General features: G+C 45.8%; 1 pseudogene; it reads left to right on the forward strand.

Annotated features, from left to right (window-relative positions):
- Positions 1 to 257: 257 nt before the first annotated feature.
- Positions 258 to 18,292, forward strand: LOC147138018 (uncharacterized; annotated as a pseudogene).
- The last annotated feature ends 415 nt before the right edge of the window (positions 18,293 to 18,707 follow it).

Genomic DNA, 18,707 nt, shown 5'->3' on the forward strand with positions numbered 1-18,707 from the left:
TGGATGGATGGATGGATGATTTTTGATCAGCTACATAACTTTACATCCATAACGTATTGACTCCGTAACGTATTGCAGAGTGGATAGCTGTGTGGTGCAACATGCTTAAAACTAGTATTTCATTTAGAGATGACATGGTGAATAGTATTGTTTCTTTAGTTTCTTTGAATTGCAAATTTACATTGGCCACTTTCTTTGCGAAAATAATAACTTATCTGTAGCCCAAAACTCTCACTGTGAATGAATGACTTTTTTTAATGCTTGTTCACAGAATGGATGACTTGCAAGACTTCCTGAGACAGCGAAATGTTTCTGAATGAACAATAGAGGCCCTGCAGCGTGAGAAGGTAAAGGGATTAGTAGTGGAATATTCCAAACAACAACAACAATAACAACAATAATACCTATAATAATGATAATAAGTGCTTTTAATAGAGGCTTTATTACTGCTTAATGAATGTTACTTAAACAAAAACTTAGTGTTGCTGTTTAATTAAGAAGAAGAAGAAGAAGAAGAAGAAGAAGAAGAAGAAGAAGAAGAAGAAGAAGAAGAAGAAGAAGAAGGCCTTTATTGATCCCACAGTGGGGAAATTTTCATTGTTACAGCAGCAAAGATATACGTCACACAGGGACGGCGGCATAATGTAGCCATTAATGTATAACATTAACGGCAAACATTCAGGATGAAACCTATGTAAATATACGCAGTAACATGTGTATATACACATGTGTATACACACCAACCTACATCTACATAAAAAGTATGAGGAACACTCATTTTAGCCTGTACATAGTACAGAGGAAAATATACTCTAAGTAAGTGACAGTGCTGCAGTGCTGTAGTGAAATGTAAGGAACAGCATTGGATAAAAATAAAACTAGACTAACAGTAGTGGGGAATATTGAGTATTGCACGGTATTACAGTAGTGGGGAATGTTGGGTATTGCACGATATGAGCTCAGTTGCAGGACTGCGCGATTGCACTAATGTCCGCCAGTTTGTAGGGACTACACAATGTTCTTGTTAAAGAGTCTGACAGCAGCAGGCAAGAAGGAACGGCGGAATCTCTCCTTTGCACAGCGAGGGTGTAACAGTCTGTCACTGAAGGAGCTGTTAGGGTGCCCTGGAGGGGGGGGTTGTCCGGCATTGATGACAGCTTGGCCGCTTCTTGTCCCGGGCCGAGACGCCGCCTGCCCAGGTGACCACTCCCTGGAAGGTGACCGATGCAACCACCGAGTCATAAAGGTTCCTGAGGAGTGTCCCCTGAAACCCAAAAGACCTCAGTCTCCTGAGTAGGAAGCGTCTGCTCTGACTCTTCCTATTGAGGGCGTCTGTGTTGTCGCTCCAGTCCAGTTTATTGTTCAGATGAACACCCAGGTACTTGTAAGTTGAGACTCTCTCAACATCTGTTCCCCGGATATTCACTGGTGCAGGTGAAGAGTGCTGGCGCCTACCGAAATCCACCACCATTTCTTTGGATTTCCCCGCATTGATCAGGAGGCGGTTCTGCTGGCACCAGTCCACAAAACCCTGAGTAAGTTCTCTGTACTCCCGATCATCTCCGCCTGTGATGAGGCCGACAATCGCAGAGTCGTCAGAGAACTTCTGCAGGTGACAGGTTGGGGTGTTGTAGTTGAAGTCCGAAGTGTAGAGGGTGAACAGGAAGGGAGCCAAGACAGTTCCCTGTGGGGCCCCCGTGCTACAGAGGAGCACGTCAGACACACAGTCCTGTGTCCTCACATACTGTGGCCGGTTTGTGAGTTAGTCCTGGATCCATGTGGTGAGGTGGTGGGCCACCCCCGCCCGCTCCAGCTTGTCTCCCAATAGGGTGGGCTGGATGTTGTTGAAAGCACTGGAGAAATCAAAGAACATGATCCTCACAGTGCTCCCCGCCTTCTCCAGGTGGGAGAGTGAAGTGTGGAGGAGGTGGATGATGGCATCATCCACACAAAGACCCTAAAGTGAATTCAGAGAGTTGTTTCTAAATACATCATAGATGGTGTTGAATAATTGCTGAAAACATGTACAAAGCTGAGAAACATGGGGTCTTCATTTGCATCATTGATAATGCAGTGCACTTATGATAATAAGTGCTTTTAATAGAGGCTTTATTACTGCTAAATGAATGTTACTTAAACAAAAACTTAGTGTTGCTGTTTAATTAAAGACCTTAAAGTGAATTCAGAGAGTTGTTTCTAAATACATTATAGATGGTGTTGAATAATTGCTGAAAACATGTCCAAAACTGAGAAACATAGAGTCTTCATTTGCATCATTGATAATGCAGTGCAATTGCGGTGCGCGGTTACCTAGTTAGCTATGCCTTGTTAGGTTTAAGGTTTAAATCACGATACTTACCCTAATTATCTGACTCCAAATTATTTACCATATATTTATTATTTGAACCGACATTAACCTTAGCTTCACCTTACCTACCAATTATGCGTGCTCGTTCCGTAAGAGAGAAGACCAGAAAGCCAATCAGCCGAATCACCGAGATTTTATTCCTAACAGCAAAAGCTAATACAGTATCGGGGGCTCGGTTCCCTCTCAATACAGATCTGTGCGCTCCTGTGGCCATCAGAGAGCGACACCACACCCGAGTTGCCCCGAACAGTTATAGAAAACAATATGCAAATTAAACACACCAAAAACACTAGCCACTATCATTTCATTAGTTACATGGTATCTGCAATATATTTCTTCAGATGCTGGTTGGTTCTCTTTTCCCCGCCGTCTCAGATGACGCCTTTTCTTGTGCACATGACTCGCTGGGTTGTAGCTCCTGAAAACACCAAGTTATCTGCATTCCAAGAGGCCGGGGCCTTCAGAGAAACTGTGGCCCCCGCCTTTGTCTCCCTGTTTTTCACTGGCGGCATCTGGTACCATCAAACTGCCCACACATTGTGTTCCTCTGATACATCCGTTCCCCTGATACTGCAACCTTGAAACAGCTCTACTTCTACTCATTTGTAATACAACTTTGAATCATAAATAAATGGTTAACGTAAATTTATATATCTTCACAAACTAATAATAAAACCCTTCACTTGCCATACATGTATATGTCTTCACAAACTAATAATAAAACCCTTCCCTCCCTCTCATGGCCTCATTTATGAGGCCATACCACATATTAATGTCTGTGTGCTGGATGTACTTACACCGCCGCTTCTAAAGTGATGTCATAGGAGGGCCCCACGCTTGCATTCGCCTGTTGTACCAAGACATACTGTCCACCAGGAGGCAAGGGACCCACAGTTTTCTCGATCAACCTTACTGTGAGAGATCTAATACATGGAATGCAACAACAACCGCAAAGTACCATAATAGCTGCAAAAATAGCAACAACAAGCAAAATGGAAGCAATCAACCCTTTCCAACTACCAAACATTTTCATCCAAGTATCCCAAATACTATTGTCCACACCTGAATGTTCTTTCATCTTTTTATTGAGTGTCTGTAGTCCTTCAAGTGCTCTGGTCAGTCGTCCTCCTGGGGCAGTATTATTGGGTATAAATGTACAGTAGGTGTCGCCAAACATCCCACACACACCTTGTTTTTCTGCCAATATCATATCAAGGGCCATGCGATTTTGGAACGCCATAAGTGACGTGGCAGCCAATTGCTCATGCACTGCAGCCAATGATTTGTGCGTGTAGTTACCCAAACGCTGTACATTATCATGAACATAATTAATTCGGTCAACATTTTTATTGGGAGTGATCCACACCAACACACTTTTGAATCCTGCTGACACCTGATTTACCAGTTTGTATTCGTCTGGAACCCCTCTTGGGACTCCTATTGCGTCAATGTAGGTCGGGTCATTGTTGTCCATCCACTCTGGGGATGCACGTCTATGTCTAGTGAATTAAGACCTTCATTAGTCCGTCCCATGGATCGCCAATAGTCTGAAAATCAACAGGCATGATAAATCAAGTATAATTTTTTCTGTCTGGGTCAGCTCCCACTTGGAGCCCTTCGGTGCCCAGTACACCGTTTGTCCTTTGCAGGTGTACGTCAGATACGACTTCTGGGTCGCATAGTCAGGATAGTCCTGGTCAACGCTGTCCTCCGTCACTCGTAGCCGATCAGTCCCCTCCGTGTCGATCATCATCAAAAGCCATACAAAAACAAAAGCAACACACACTATTACTCCTACATATACTGGATTTTGCAAAAAGCGAAACAATTGTAAATGTGGGGGTCTAACCCTCCCTCTCATGGCCGGGTTGTCGACACGGCCAAACCACCGGATCCTCATTTTTGAGGGTTAAAGTCAGGAGCAGGACGCAATTGAGAATAATGATACCACTTTTGCCGTTTGTCACCAAGCTGCGCTGCGTGGGTTGTCCTCGCTAGGACACGGAATGGGCCTTTCCACCTTGGTTCAGTCCACTTTCTGGAGATGACTCGCACTTACACGTATGGGGTGAGGTCTGATTCCAAGGTATCTTCAGCAGCTGATGATTTTGCTTTCTCCACAACCTGAGCAGAAACACTGGACACAAGAGCATTAAGGTATGACCAATACGCAGCATGTGTTAAATCTGGCATCGGCACATCTTCTGGAGGCACCAATGTTGATGCCGGTCCTGGCATTAAACGGCCCGTGAGGAGCTCAAAAGGCGCAAAGCCAGTCATTTTATTGACCGTCTGTCGGACAGCTAATAGCGCCAGTGGCAGTGCTTGAAGCCACGTCATTTTGGTTTGTGACATTATTTTAGCCAATTTTTCCTTCAACGTACGGTTCATTCGCTCAACTTTACCTTGGCTCTGAGGATGGTACACACAACCAAACCGATGCTGGAGCCCCAACATGGCTTCTACCTTGGCCAAGGCTTTGTTGTTAAAGTGTGTGCCATTATCAGACCGGACCAAGGCCGGGAAACCATGGGTTGGGATGTAATGGTTAACCAGTGCTTTAATGACAGAGGTCGAGTCCTCCTTTGCACACGGGTAGGCCTCAGGCCACCCGGAGAAGGAATCAACCATCACCAAAAGGTAACGCTTGCCATTCACTCTTTCACTCATGTCAGTAAAATCAATCACAATTTCAGCACCAGGCCACGGAGCTGGTTGAAAAATACCTGGTTTTGGTTTTAAAGTTGGTCTTGCATTAAATATCTGACATGTCTGGCACTCTGAAACGTATTTCCAAACTACATCTGTCATTTTTGGGTGCCACCAATTTTTCAATTTCACCATCATCGGGTGAGGCCCAGTATGCGCAATTGAGTGAGCCTCAGCCAAGATGGATTGCATAAGCTCACCTTCTGGGAGAGTGGGCTGGCCTCTTGGGCCAACCCACAGCCCATCAGGTCTTTTTACGGCCTTCGCTGCTATCCACATGGATTTTTGTTCAGGAGACGCCATTTCTTGCAAATGACAAAGTTCATCATGAGTGGGTGGGAGTGGCAAAGCTGCATCTAGATGTTCACCATCAACAATGATGGCCTCATTACTGACCATCATTCCTACCTCAACAGTGTAGCCCGCAACCTGTTTGGCCAGCGCATCAGCCGCCTGATTACCTTTGGCTACCGTGGTGTCTGCTTTTGAATGTCCGGGGACTTTAACAATTGCTACTTGGAATGGTTGCGCCAAGGCCTCATGTAATCTGAGCATGAGGTCACGGTGGGCAATTGGTGTGCCTTTGGCAGTCATGAAACCATTTTGGAGCCATCCCTTGAGGTCAATAAGGGCGGCTGAAACTGCATATGCTGAATCCGAATAGATGGTGATTGCCTCACCTTGACATTGTTCGAGCGCCAGAGTGAGTGCCAGTACCTCTGCCGCTTGGGCAGATGGACGTTCTGTTATTTTCTGCGTCACGAGTGGCTGGAAAGAACCATCTCGCCATTCGACTGCAGCTGCTGCCGCGTGGAGAGAACCACTCTTATCGCGCCAGCAGCAACCGTCTGTGAATACAACTCGCCCTAGGCCAAGTGGTTCGGCATAAAGATCGGGTCTCACTTTGATCTGGTTCTGTATTTTTAATGCACATTCATGTGGGCCAACCAAAAATTGGTCTGCCATATTGATACCATTGTGAACAAAATTGATGTTTGGTGCTGTTAAAATTTTCATCAGTCTGGTTTGACGCAATGGTGTCAAGACAAATGATCCTGAAGCCACAAAGGCTGACACAAAGTGTTCCGTGAGCACATACAGTGGATGTCCCATGACCAAATGTGCAGTCTTCTGTAAAATTTTACCTAAGCCTGCTGCGTAACGAACGCATTCTGGGTGTCTTTGCTCAAAAGTATCCAATGGGACGCTACAGTACATTAAGACTGCTCTCCCTCCTTGTGCTTTTTGGTAAAGAATACCATTCGCTGTTTGGCGTGTGATTGACACATCTAGGTAGAATGGCTTGACATAATTTGGGGTCGCCAAAGCAGCCGCTGAGGCGAGTTCTTGAATCAAAGTTACAAAAAGCTGTGTAGCTTCTACAGTCCACTCTAAGTGTGCTTTGAGGTTTTGTGGCCCTTTTATTTTGACAAGGTCACAAAGGACACTTGTTTTGTCCACAAAACATAGGATATCATTTCTGCTGTATCCACATAAGCCCAGAAATGACAACATTTCCTGGACTGTGGTTGGGCGTTTGTGATGAAGAATGGAATTCCTGTGATCTGGTGACATTGCAAGGCCAATGGGGGACACCACTCTTCCCAAAAATGTAACCCTTTGTCTACAACATTGCAACTTTTTCTTTGATACCTTGAAACCCAACTCATGCAGTTTGGTCAACAGCCTCTTAGTAGCTTCCAAACATGCTTCCTGGCTGGCTGCTGCAATCAATAAATCGTCCACATATTGCAACAAAATGGAGCCTTCTGGATGGTCCCAGAAGCTCTTTCAAAACTTGGTTGAAAATGCCAGGGGAGTTCTTGAACCCCTGTGGCAATCTGGTGTATTGCAACTAACACCCTTTGTAAGAAAATGCCAACACATGACGAATGTTGGGATCCAACGGCACACAAAAATACGCATTGGCCAAATCAATCACTGTGAACCACTTGTACATGGGACTTAAACTTGTCAGAATCCTGTGAGGATCTGGTACTGGTAACACTGGGGTCAATGTGACATTGTTGACTGGTCTCAAATCATGAGCCATTCGATATGTCTTTTTGTCAGCCTTTTGAACGGGTCTCAATGGGGGGTTCCACTGTGAAATTGATTATTCCAAAATGCCTGCATCCCACAAGCCACACAAAGTTTCATGCCTTCGTCTGCCTCTCCAGGCCATCTATACTGGGGCCTTCGGAAAACTTGATTTTCATCAATTTGCAACTGAATGGGGGCAACAGTATGACACTCTCCAACATCAAAATGGCCTTTGGACCACAATTCTTCTGGTAAACATTTTAGCATCTCATCAGCTTGTTCGTAATCTGTAAACTCTCTGCCATGTGTCCTTGACAACAACAACATTTCCAAATTCCCTTCATCTTTCATTGTTTGCATAATTTTGTATGCTTTGTTTGATGGTGACCAAAACAAATGTGGGATGTGAGTCTCATTAGCCATTGGCCATGAGTTCGCAGCGCCTGTTGACACTGAATGGTCTGCCCGTCCAGAAACGTGACTGTAAGTCCTTTTGGTCCACACATAATTTGTGCTTTGACTGCCATCAACATGTCTCTCCCCATTAAATTAATGGGGGTTCCTGTGGCGTGAATGTATTCATGCCATAAATGCTGTCCAGTTTTGTTGATTCGTGTCTCAAGAGGTTTTGTGAAAGGCAGAATCTGTGGTTGTCCCGAGAAGCCGACCAGCGTTGTACTGCGAGGGGACAATGCTGCTTTAGGCAGTGGCAAATTAATGGAAGAGTATGTTGTGCCCGTGTCCACTAGCATCTCGACGGGTTGATTTGCCACTGTTAGTTGAAGCATGGGCTCTGCCTGGCCACTGCTTCCCGAGCTTCCCAGGCCTCCCTATTCGTATTGTCCATCCCACTGATCAATACTTTGATAGTATTGACTTCCCTGTGGTTGGGCCCCTGGTTGCTGGGGCACTTGCCATGGACGGTTACCTCCAGGTTGGACAGGACCGCTGGGTGGGATGCGTCGTGGGGGCAAATGTGTCCCTCTTCCGCGGGAGGCAAAATGGGACCCGCCGTTGGGGTTGTTAGGGCACTCCCTGGCCCAGTGGTTTGGATCCCCACACAAAAAGCATGTCCCCAGCGGGTAGAATCCTCGTTGCTGTGGCAGGGTATTCCCTCCCCTTCCCCTGTATCCACCACGGAACTGACCACGCCCCCTACCAGCCGCCACTGGAGTTTGAAACATCTGCACTTCCTTTTTCTTACTCTTATCAGCTTTGGCCTCACCATGCATTTTAGCTAGCTGCATTTTGAGCAGCTGCTTGGCTAGATTATTTTCTTCACTTTCAGTTTAGCTTGTTCCTCAGAAAATGCACGGCAATGATGCATCAAATGGCGCTTAAACCTTTGTTCTGGACACACCAAAATATCTGGATCACTCATCAGTGTCTTTTTGACCTCTGAAGGTAATCCATCTCTAATAGCTGTGCGGTAGAGTGTTTCTGCTTCCGCCGACAAACCACGGTGTTTCTCTGTAGACTCAATCCAATTCTCCGCACATGTCAAATAATGCTGTGCGGGAGACATCTTGCGGTCATATGGAAACATTGCAGGTGCCAAGTCAGTTGGCTGAGGAAAACTCAGCTTGATTTGTTGGAAAAGCTAAGCTGCCACATGGGGAAGCGGTGTGTCCCCACCCAAATGGGAGGTACCGGCCGCCTCCTCCAGTGCCCCAATCTGGACCAATGAACAAGCACCAGCCAACATTCGACGAATATCACCCAGAGCGCAGCTTTGTCCACTCATGAGTGCCAAAAATTTAGACAACCATGCCTTTCCTCCTTTGTGGAGTGGGGGCATTTTTTCCATCATTGCCGTTAAATCACGTAACACCACAGGCTCATAGTGAACACCCCTCGCCGTAGTTACCATAGGACACATGACCTCACCCTTTTCTTTTTGTACCATCTGATGCTTTTTCCCTCTTAAATCATAGCCACACACAGCCACCCTGTCATCATCTTTCCCTGTTTCTCTTCTCTTCTCACTTCTATTGACTTCCTTCAACATCTGTCTCTGCTGCGCTATCTGTGTATCTTCTCACTATCTTCGTCTTCTTGTCTCAGCTTGTCCTTTCTTCTGGTCGCTGAGTTCCCCTGACATAAGATAAGATAAGATAAGATAAGAATGCCTTTATTGATCCCACAGTGGGGAAATTTTCATTGTTACAGTAGCAAAGATATAGGTCAAACAGGGGCGGCAGCATAATGTGGCCATTAATGTATAACATTGATGGCAAACATTTAGAATCAAACCTATGTAGATATACGCAGTAACATGTGTATATACACATGTGTATACACACCAACCTACATCTACATAAAAAATATGAGGAACACTTATTTCAGCCTGAACATAGTACAGAGGAAAAAATACTCTAAGTGACAGTGCTGCAGTGCTGTAGTGAAATGTAAGGAACAGCATTGGATAAAAATAAAACTAGACTAACAGTAGTGGGGAATGTTGAGTATTGCACGGTACTACAGTAGTGGGGAATATTGGGTATTGCACGATATGAGCTCAGGTGCAGGACTGCACAATTGCACTAATGACCGCCAGTTTGTAGAGACTACACAATGTTCTTGTTAAAGAGTCTGACAGCAGCAGGCAAGAAGGAACGGCGGAATCTCTCCTTTGCACAGCGAGGGTGTAACAGTCTGTCACTGAAGGTGCTGTGGAGTGCTGTTAGGGTGCCCTGGAGGGGGTGGTCCGGGTTGCCCAGCATTGATGACAGCTTGGCCAACATTCTCCTGTCCCCCACCGAGTCCACAGAGTCCAGGGAGCAGTCCAGGACAGAGCTGGCCCTCTTGACCAGTTTGTCCAGCCGCTTCTTGTCCCGGGCCGAGACGCCGCCTGCCCAGGTGACCACTCCCTGGAAGATGACCGATGCAACCACCGAGTCATAAAAGTTCCTGAGGAGTGTCCCCTGAACCCCAAAAGACCTCAGTCTCCTGAGTAGGAAGAGTCTGCTCTGACTCTTCCTATAGAGGGCGTCTGTGTTGTCGCACCAGTCCAGTTTATTGTTCAGATGAACACCCAGGTACTTGTAAGTTGAGACTCTCTCAACATCTGTTCCCCGGATATTCACTGGTGCAGGTGAAGAGTGCTGGCGCCTACCGAAATCCACCACCATTTCTTTGGATTTCCCCGCATTGATCAGGAGGCGGTTCTGCTGGCACCAGTCCACAAAACCCTGAGTAAGTTCTCTGTACTCCCGATCATCTCCGCCTGTGATGAGGCCGACAATCGCAGAGTCGTCAGAGAACTTCTGCAGGTGACAGGTAGGGGTGTTGTAGTTGAAGTCCGAGGTGTAGAGGGTGAACAGGAAGGGAGCCAAGACAGTTCCCTGTGGGGCCCCCGTGCTGCAGAGGAGCACGTCAGACACACAGTCCTGTGTCCTCACATACTGTGGCCGGTTTGTGAGTTAGTCCTGGATCCATGTTGTGAGGTGGTGCGCCACCCCCGCCCGCTCCAGCTTGTCTCCCAGTAGGGTGGGCTGGATGGTGTTGAAAGCACTGGAGAAATCAAAGAACATGATCCTCACAGTGCTCCCCGCCTTCTCCAGGTGGGAGAGTGAAGTGTGGAGGAGGTAGATGATGGCATCATCCACACTGATGCCAGGCTGGTATGCGAACTGGAGTGGGTCCATTGAGGAGCTCACTAGGGGGCGCAGGTGGACAAGGACCAGTCTCTCCAGGGTCTTCATCAGGTGAGACGTCAGCGCCACTGGTCTGAAGCTGTTGAGCTCCTTCGGGTGGGGGGTCTTTGGCACAGGGACCAGGCAGGATGTTTTCCATAGCTGGGGGACCCTGCCCAGCTTCAGGCTCAGGTTGAACATGTGCTGGACAATTCCACACAGCTGGTCTGCGCAGGATTTGAGGAGCTGGGGGCTGATGCCATCTGGACCCGCTGCCTTCCTCGCCTTCATCTTCTTCAGCTGGTTCCTCACCTGAGATGTTGTGAAGGCCAAGGCTGGACAGGAAGGAGTGGTGGCTATCTGGTGTAGCTGGGAGCTGGAGACTGTGGAGAAAAGAGGGGAGGGGGTGACACGCCCAGCAGGAGGAGTAGGTGGAGACTGCAGCAGGAGAGACTGAGTGGAGGCAGGCATCTGATCGAACCTATTGAAAAAGAGATTCAGCTCATTTGCCCACTGCAGGTCCCCCCCAGTCCGGGTCTTGGGTTGTCCGTGGCCTGAGATGGTCTTCAGGCCCCTCCAGACTCCCCTGGCGTTATTCTGCAGCAGCTGCTCCTCCATCTTCTTCCTGTAGGACCTTTTCCCCTCTCTGATCCTCCTCCTCAGCTGGCGCTGCACAGTCCTCCGCTCCTATATGTTGCCTGACGCAAAAGCCCTCCTCTTCTCCTTCAGGAGAGCTTTTATGTCTGGTGTGATCCAGGGTTTGTTGTTGGAGAAACACCTTACTGTCCTGGTGGGTATGGTGTTCTCCATGCAGAAATTTATATAGTCTGTAACAGTGTCCGTTAGACTACTAATGTCTTCCCCGTGAGCATCGCTGAATACTTCCCACACAGTTGTGCTGAAGCAGTCCTTTAAGGCCTCCTCGGCCTCTCCAGACCATCTCTGAACCGTGCGGGTCACAGCTGGCTGCCTGCGGACCAGAGGTTTGTACACAGACTGGAGAGCCACCAGGTTGTGATCAGCTTTGCCCAGCGGGGGGAGGGGCAGTGATGTGTATGCCTCCTTGGTGTTGGCATAGAATGAAGGCAGAGAGGAGGAAGGGGAGGCATGATTGAAGTCACCAGAGATGAGTACCAGGGCATTTGGGTGCTGTGTTTGTAGCCTGCTCACTGCTGCAGTCAAGACATCACAGGCTGTGTCGCTGCTGGCAGCTGGTGGGACGTAGACGGTCACCGCGATCACGTGACTAAACTCTCGCGGGATGTAGAATGGCCTCATGCCAACAGCTAGCAGCTCAATATCCCTGCTGCAAAGCTGCTCCTTAATCGTGATGTGCCCAGGATTACACCATCTATCGTTCACAAACACAGCCAGCCCTCCTCCTTTCCTCTTTCCACTCTCCAGCGTCCTGTCCGCGCGTATGATTTGGAAGCCGTCCAATTCTACGACCGCGTTCGGCGTTAGCGTTGTTAGTCACGACTCCGTGAATAGCATCAGGCTAGCCTCCCGGAAGTTCCTCTCGTGCCGGGTAAGCGCCACTAGCTCGTCCATCTTGTTGGGGAGTGATCTATCATTCCCCATGATAACAGACGGGAGGACGGGATGGTATCGTCTCCTCCTTTCCCGGCGTTTAACCCCCGCACGAGATCCCCGTCTCTTCTTCCTCAGCTCACGGGGGATATCGGGTCTCGCCCCGGGAGCCGGCGCATGGTTAGCACGGAGTGCTAACAGCTGATTCCGGCTGTAAACAATGGGGGCTCGGCTCCGAGCCAAGTCGCCAGACACGATCGCGCAAAAAATAGCCATCAGCAGCAGCAAGAATACCGCAGTTTGGGTGTCCATTGTTACGCAAGTTACGACTATCAATTATACGAAAAAGGTATGACGTAGAGTAATATTAAAGAACAAAAACACACGAAAAGGCTCACCGATGAGCCGGAGCTACTGTAGCGGGCTGCCACTCGCGCGGCGCCGGAAGTCACCAATTTCAACATTATGTTCTCTTGCTGTCTCAACGTTCCACCAACATCCTCATCCTTACTCTCCCAATCATTATCTTGACTTCTCAACAATACACTTTCTGGTACCTTGTCACCTCTTTCTCGACTTCCTATTACTGAGTCATGTGTTATCTGTTTTGAGGCGAATGGCGTAGACGTAATTACTCTACTTTTTTCCGCCTCATGTCCTGCAAACACACGTCTCTTTTCTCTGTTCAGTGCCTGCTCTATCAATTGAACCACACTAGTGTCTGCCTGCTCACTCTTACCATCAATGTCCATCACCACACGGCCACCCAATGTCACCACAGGAGCCATCATTCCCTTATCGCCATATGGTGGGGGTTGAGTGTGAGTAACCTGCATGAGTGGGGCGCTTGGCTCCGACTCCAAAGAGGGGTAAATGCTTGCCGCTTTTACTTCCTCCTCTTTCGACACTGAGGCTTTAACGCCATCAGTGTTTCCTTTGTCTATGTCAGCTTTTGGTACATCTTTATTTGTCTTGACAATACAAAGTGCTGTCGCTGCGATGCCCAAATCATGTACAACTCGCCTAAGCTCCTGTTTCTCTCCAATTTGTTTTTCTATTTTAGATTTTTTACGCCACCCTGCATCTACCTTCAATACTTCCAATTTTTCCTTTTCGTTTTTGATCTCCGTTTCCTTTTTGCGTAATTGTTTGGCCAAACGTTCCAAATCCCAGGGGGCAGAAAAACCACTAAACAATTTATCTGTCTGCAAGTTAGCAAATGCACGACGGTATTTTATTCTTTCTCTTTTAACTTTGTTACATTCAATTCCACTCAATATTTGCGCTTCCAATTCAGCATACATTCCTTCTATTTCATCCCATTCATTCCTGTCCCTATCACTTTCAACATCACATTCATTCTTTACCCCTTTGTCACTCATTTTGGATCAATGTTAGCAATTGACTCTCTCACAGAAGGATTACGTATTCACCAATTTATTTTTGGGAGGCCTCACTTCTCCCGGAGATCTCACTACACTCCAGTTATTTAACTACAGTCGTCACTGTGGTTGTCCACCACGACGAAGCATTTGGTCCCTGACCTATTCAACACAGTGTATGCAAGTCCCAGACTTCACTATCATACACTTTTATCACAAAGGTTATACGTAAGTCCCAGACTTCACTACCGTATAATCCTATCACAAATATTATACGTAAGTCCCAGACTTCACTACCGTATAATATGACTAACCAACAATTGACACAACACTTCCCTCAGATTTATAAATCAGCCAATATGCAGAATTTTGAATAGACAACAGGTATTCTGCTTACCTTTTTGTTGATCTCGCGAGAAAGGAAGTGTCACACCAATGGCCAGCTGTCAGCACGTCACACAATTCAACAAAAGGTCCCAGACCTTGGAGATAGAGTCCCAGACTCCGATTGGTGTCCTGAAGTCCGCCGAAATTCTCCCTTAGGATCACGTCGGGGTCACCAGAAAATTGTTAGGTTTAAGGTCTAAATCACGATACTTACCCTGATTATCTGACTCCAAATTATTTACCATATATTTATTATTTGAACCGACATTAACCTTAGCTTCACCTTACCTAACAATTATGCATGCTCGTTCCGTAAGAGAGAAGACCAGAAAGCCAATCAGCCGAATCACCGAGATATTATTCCTAACAGCAAAAGCTATTACTGTATCGGGGGCTCGGTTCCTTCTCAATACAGATCTGTGCGCTCCTGTGGCCATCAGAGAGCGACACCACACCCGAGTTGCTCCGAACAGTTATAGAAAACAATATGCAAATTAAACACACCAAAAACACTAGCCACTATCATTTCATTAGTTCCATGGTATCTGCAATATATTTCTTCAGATGCTGATTGGTTCTCTTTTCCCCGCCGTCTCAGATGACGCCTTTTCTTGTGCACATGACTCGCTGGGTTGTAGTTCCTGAAAACACCAAGTTATCTGCATTCCAAGAGGCCGGGGCCTTCAGAGAAACTGTGGCCCCTGCCTTTGTCTCCCTGTTTTTCACTGGCGGCACCTGGTACCATCAAACCGCCCACACATCGTGTTCCTCTGATACATCCGCTCCCCTGATACTGCAACCTTGAAACAGCTCTACTTCTACTCATTTGTAATACAACTTTGAATCATTAATAAATGGTTAACATACATTTATATATCTTCACAAACTAATAATAAAACCCTTCACTAGCCATACATGTATATGTCTTCACAAACTAATAATAAAACCCTTCAGCCTACACCGTCGGGTATAGTGGTGAGTGGTCAGGTAACGCTTCAACTATTTTCTGAAGCTGAGATGTGATTGGTCGTTACCTGAGCCCTGAGCAACTTTGATGTAATTTTATTCGACAGCAAGTGGCAAAATGGCTGCCCACAGCCATAAAAGTGCACATTAGTGAGATTTGTCAGACTTAAAGCGGAAGTCAATACAAACATTTTTTTTTTAAGAATTTGTTCTATGAAAGCCCACTATTTGAAACAGGGCATTCTGATAAATACTACGTTTTTGGAATAAGTGTTAATCCACTCATTTTTAGCCATCTCTGGGGGTGGCCATTTTGTCTTCTGTCGACTGAAAATGACATCACAACTGCTCAAAACGACCAATCATGGTTCAGATTCAGAAAACAGGTCAGCCGTGATTGGTCGTTGTGAGCAGTTGTGATGTCATTTTCAGTCGACAGAATAAATTTATATTCCACAAACGCAAAATTAATCAGAAGCCGTGTTTCAACTAGTGGGCCTGCTGGGAACATATTCTTGAAAAAAATATGTTTGGGTTGACTTCCACTTTAAGCACCGGGAGAATATTTCCCTATATGCGTGATGACAGGTATGTGTCCTATATCCAGTGTCTTACTGCCCCGTTGTGGCACAAGCCTAATATTGCACATCAGAAAATATTCCATAACTGTATAAAACAGTACAGTATAGAATATTTTCCGCACCAACTAGAGAAAAATAAATCATCATCATCCATTTTTCCAGGTCATAGAATGACATTTGACAGTTCAGGACTGCATGGTTTCAGCACATTCAGTGGACATGCCCACACCATTTGAGAGTGGAGACAAGTGCTTGATTTCATTGTTCTGAAGCCTTATTATTCAAAAATGGCAGGGTTAACAAAACACTTTTCTGTGGCATGTCAAATGTAAAATAAACATTTATGTTCTCTTTACAGGGACTTTTTAGACTTAACTATGCATGCTACCAATGCAAAGGTTGTGTAATATCTATTTCTTTTCATTTGTTTTTGTCCATGTTTAGATTGATGCTATCACCGTTCAACTGATGACAGATGAAGAATTGAAGTGTGTAAAAGTACACCACCATATGGTGATCATCGAGCAGTGTTATCTTTTTGTAGACGGAAGGAAAACAGCCATGACAACACACGCAAGTCAAAACACGTTGATCGTCTGAAGACTAAATTGGCCAAAAGAAAACCTCGTGATGAAGAAGGCAGCAGCACAACACAGGAGGAAGGTTCCCATTCAACTCTGTAGAATGGTCTGAGGCTTATGAGGAAAATAGAATTAGGATGGATGCATTATGGCGTCACGGTGGTCGACTGGTTAGCACGTCAGCCTCACAGTTCAGAGGTCGTGGGTTCGATCCCAGCCCCGGCCTCCCTGTGTGGAGTTTGCATGTTCTCCCCGTGCCAGCGTGGGTTTTCTCCGGGTACTCCGGTTTCCTCCCACATTCCAAAAAACATGCATGGTAAGTTGATTGGACTCTCTAGGTCTAGACTGCCCCTAGGTGTGATAGTGAGTGTGGTTCTTTGTCTCTGTGTGCCCTGCGATTGGCTGGCAACCAATTCAGGGTGTCCCCCGCCTACTGCCCGAAGACAGATGGGATAGGCTCCAGCACGCCCCGCAACCCTTGTGAGGAGAAGCGGTATAGATAATGGATGGATGGATGGATGCATTATGATGATCGGAATAGGTCTTTCAAACAGGTAAGAGCCAAAGGAGGAGGAGGAACACGGAAAATCAGCATTCGCACAAGAGTGAACTAATACAGGAAGCAGTGGATTTGTTCTTCCCAGGTGGGAAAAATAGGCTTGGGCCCTTAACATATTTTGATTTGGATATAAAAAAAACAACTATGAAACGGTCACAATTAACTCTGAAATCACCATTGGACAATTATACACCAATACAAAACTCTTCTTAGGTTTTATTTGACAACACGGACAAAAAAAGACAACAGCCTATTCAGTCATCACACAGGATCAGCCCCAAATATGGCAAAACAAGAGAGCTCTCCGAATCAGTCTTCCAGTTCTTTTCTCAGGTCCATATGTGTTGCTGCAGCTTCACAAACTGCATCATTTGAAACTGTTCACTCTGAAGTTATCTATGTTGGAAGTACTGCAAGTGATCACAACTTTGACATGGCAATGTATTCCATGGAGGATGGGAGTAAGAATGCTTTTGAGAGCAGCAACGTTGTTTTTATAGGAGATGTCTCTGAAAATGAGCAACTGAACTTGGATGATACACTGCCTGTTTCACCACCAACAGTGTCATCCTTTAAACCATCAAGAAATATTGGTTGTTCACAGAGGGCAGGTCTTAGAAGAGCTCATAGCACATTTCTGGCCTTCAAGAAAATGACTTTAAAATTCAGCTTGTACTGCCTGATGGAACACCTTAGATGGGGTATGCTGAGGGAGGAGTTGTGAGTCAGTCAGAAATCTGGTGTGATTTCTACAATCAGTGCACAACAGGGACATCTTTTACAGTTCCTTTCTTGAGACATGATTTTGGAGAGACACAGTAGGAAAGTGTTGGCCGAATATTATCATTTGGATGGGCGAAGGAGAAGTATCTTCCTGTGAAGCTAGCACCTGTCTTTTTAGAGCAAGATGCGTTGGGATATGTGAGGAGTGATGTTGTGGAGAATTTCCTCAATTACATGCCTGAACATGAGCGTGCGGTGTTTGAAACCTGGCGATCTGATTTTAATATTGTTGACCAGGAAGAACTCGTGGAAATTTTGGACAAGTATAGCTGCACACGGATCCCCACAGAAATCAATGCAAACTACATTATCCGTGAGCTTTCACATAAAACGCTAGTTCAAGAGCCAGCCGATGTTATCGAACAATGGACAAAATCACTTGGCACATGTGGGTGCAACTTTCTTGACCTCACCACAGTGTATGAAACACTGACACCAAGTGTGAGAAATATTTTAAAGTCCCTCACATTCCCTGAGATATTGAGTGTTCAAGAGAAGGCTATTAAAAAGTTCCTAACACGTTACCTCAGGAATGCAGATACACAACATCTGTGTTGGTACCTCAGATTCTGCACAGGTTCTGATCTGTTCTTGGAAAAGAACATTATTGTTACCTTTACTCAGGTGGATGGTTTTCAGAGAAGGCCTGTTGCCCATACGTGTGGCTGTGTGCTGGAGCTGTCCATCCATTATGACAGCCAACCTGACTTCAGTGCAGAGATGAGCCAAGTGTTGGAGTCCAATGTGTGGGTAATGGACATAGTTTAATCGAGCCCTGGGAGCGTACGTGCACTTAAGTTTGCAACAGTTTGATGTAACTGTTTGATATGTTACTTCTTGTCACTTCAAAGTAAGCATTTTCTCTGAAAACGTTTCTTTTCTTTTTTGAGCTGAGCATTTAAGTTAATACGACCAAAGTTACATTCAGGCTGGCATTTGTTTATGCTAGGTCTAAATATGTTGCAATTCAAATCTTACAAAGTCAATAAATAAACCATTTTAAGTTAATTTGAATGAATAAATGCTCCAGTTACAGTCATGCTACTAAGCGTCTAACAATGTTCATGGTTATACCAGTGTTTGTTTCATCTTGATAAATCATAGGATAATTCTTATACTCATTACACAAAACATCTAATTCATCATATTTGCCTGTGTTGCATTCACTGAATCAAATATTGTA

This window comes from Filicampus tigris, chromosome 12 (genome assembly GCF_054856515.1).
Source record: "Filicampus tigris isolate MCC_2025a chromosome 12, RoL_Ftig_1.0, whole genome shotgun sequence".
NCBI lineage: Eukaryota > Metazoa > Chordata > Actinopteri > Syngnathiformes > Syngnathidae > Filicampus > Filicampus tigris.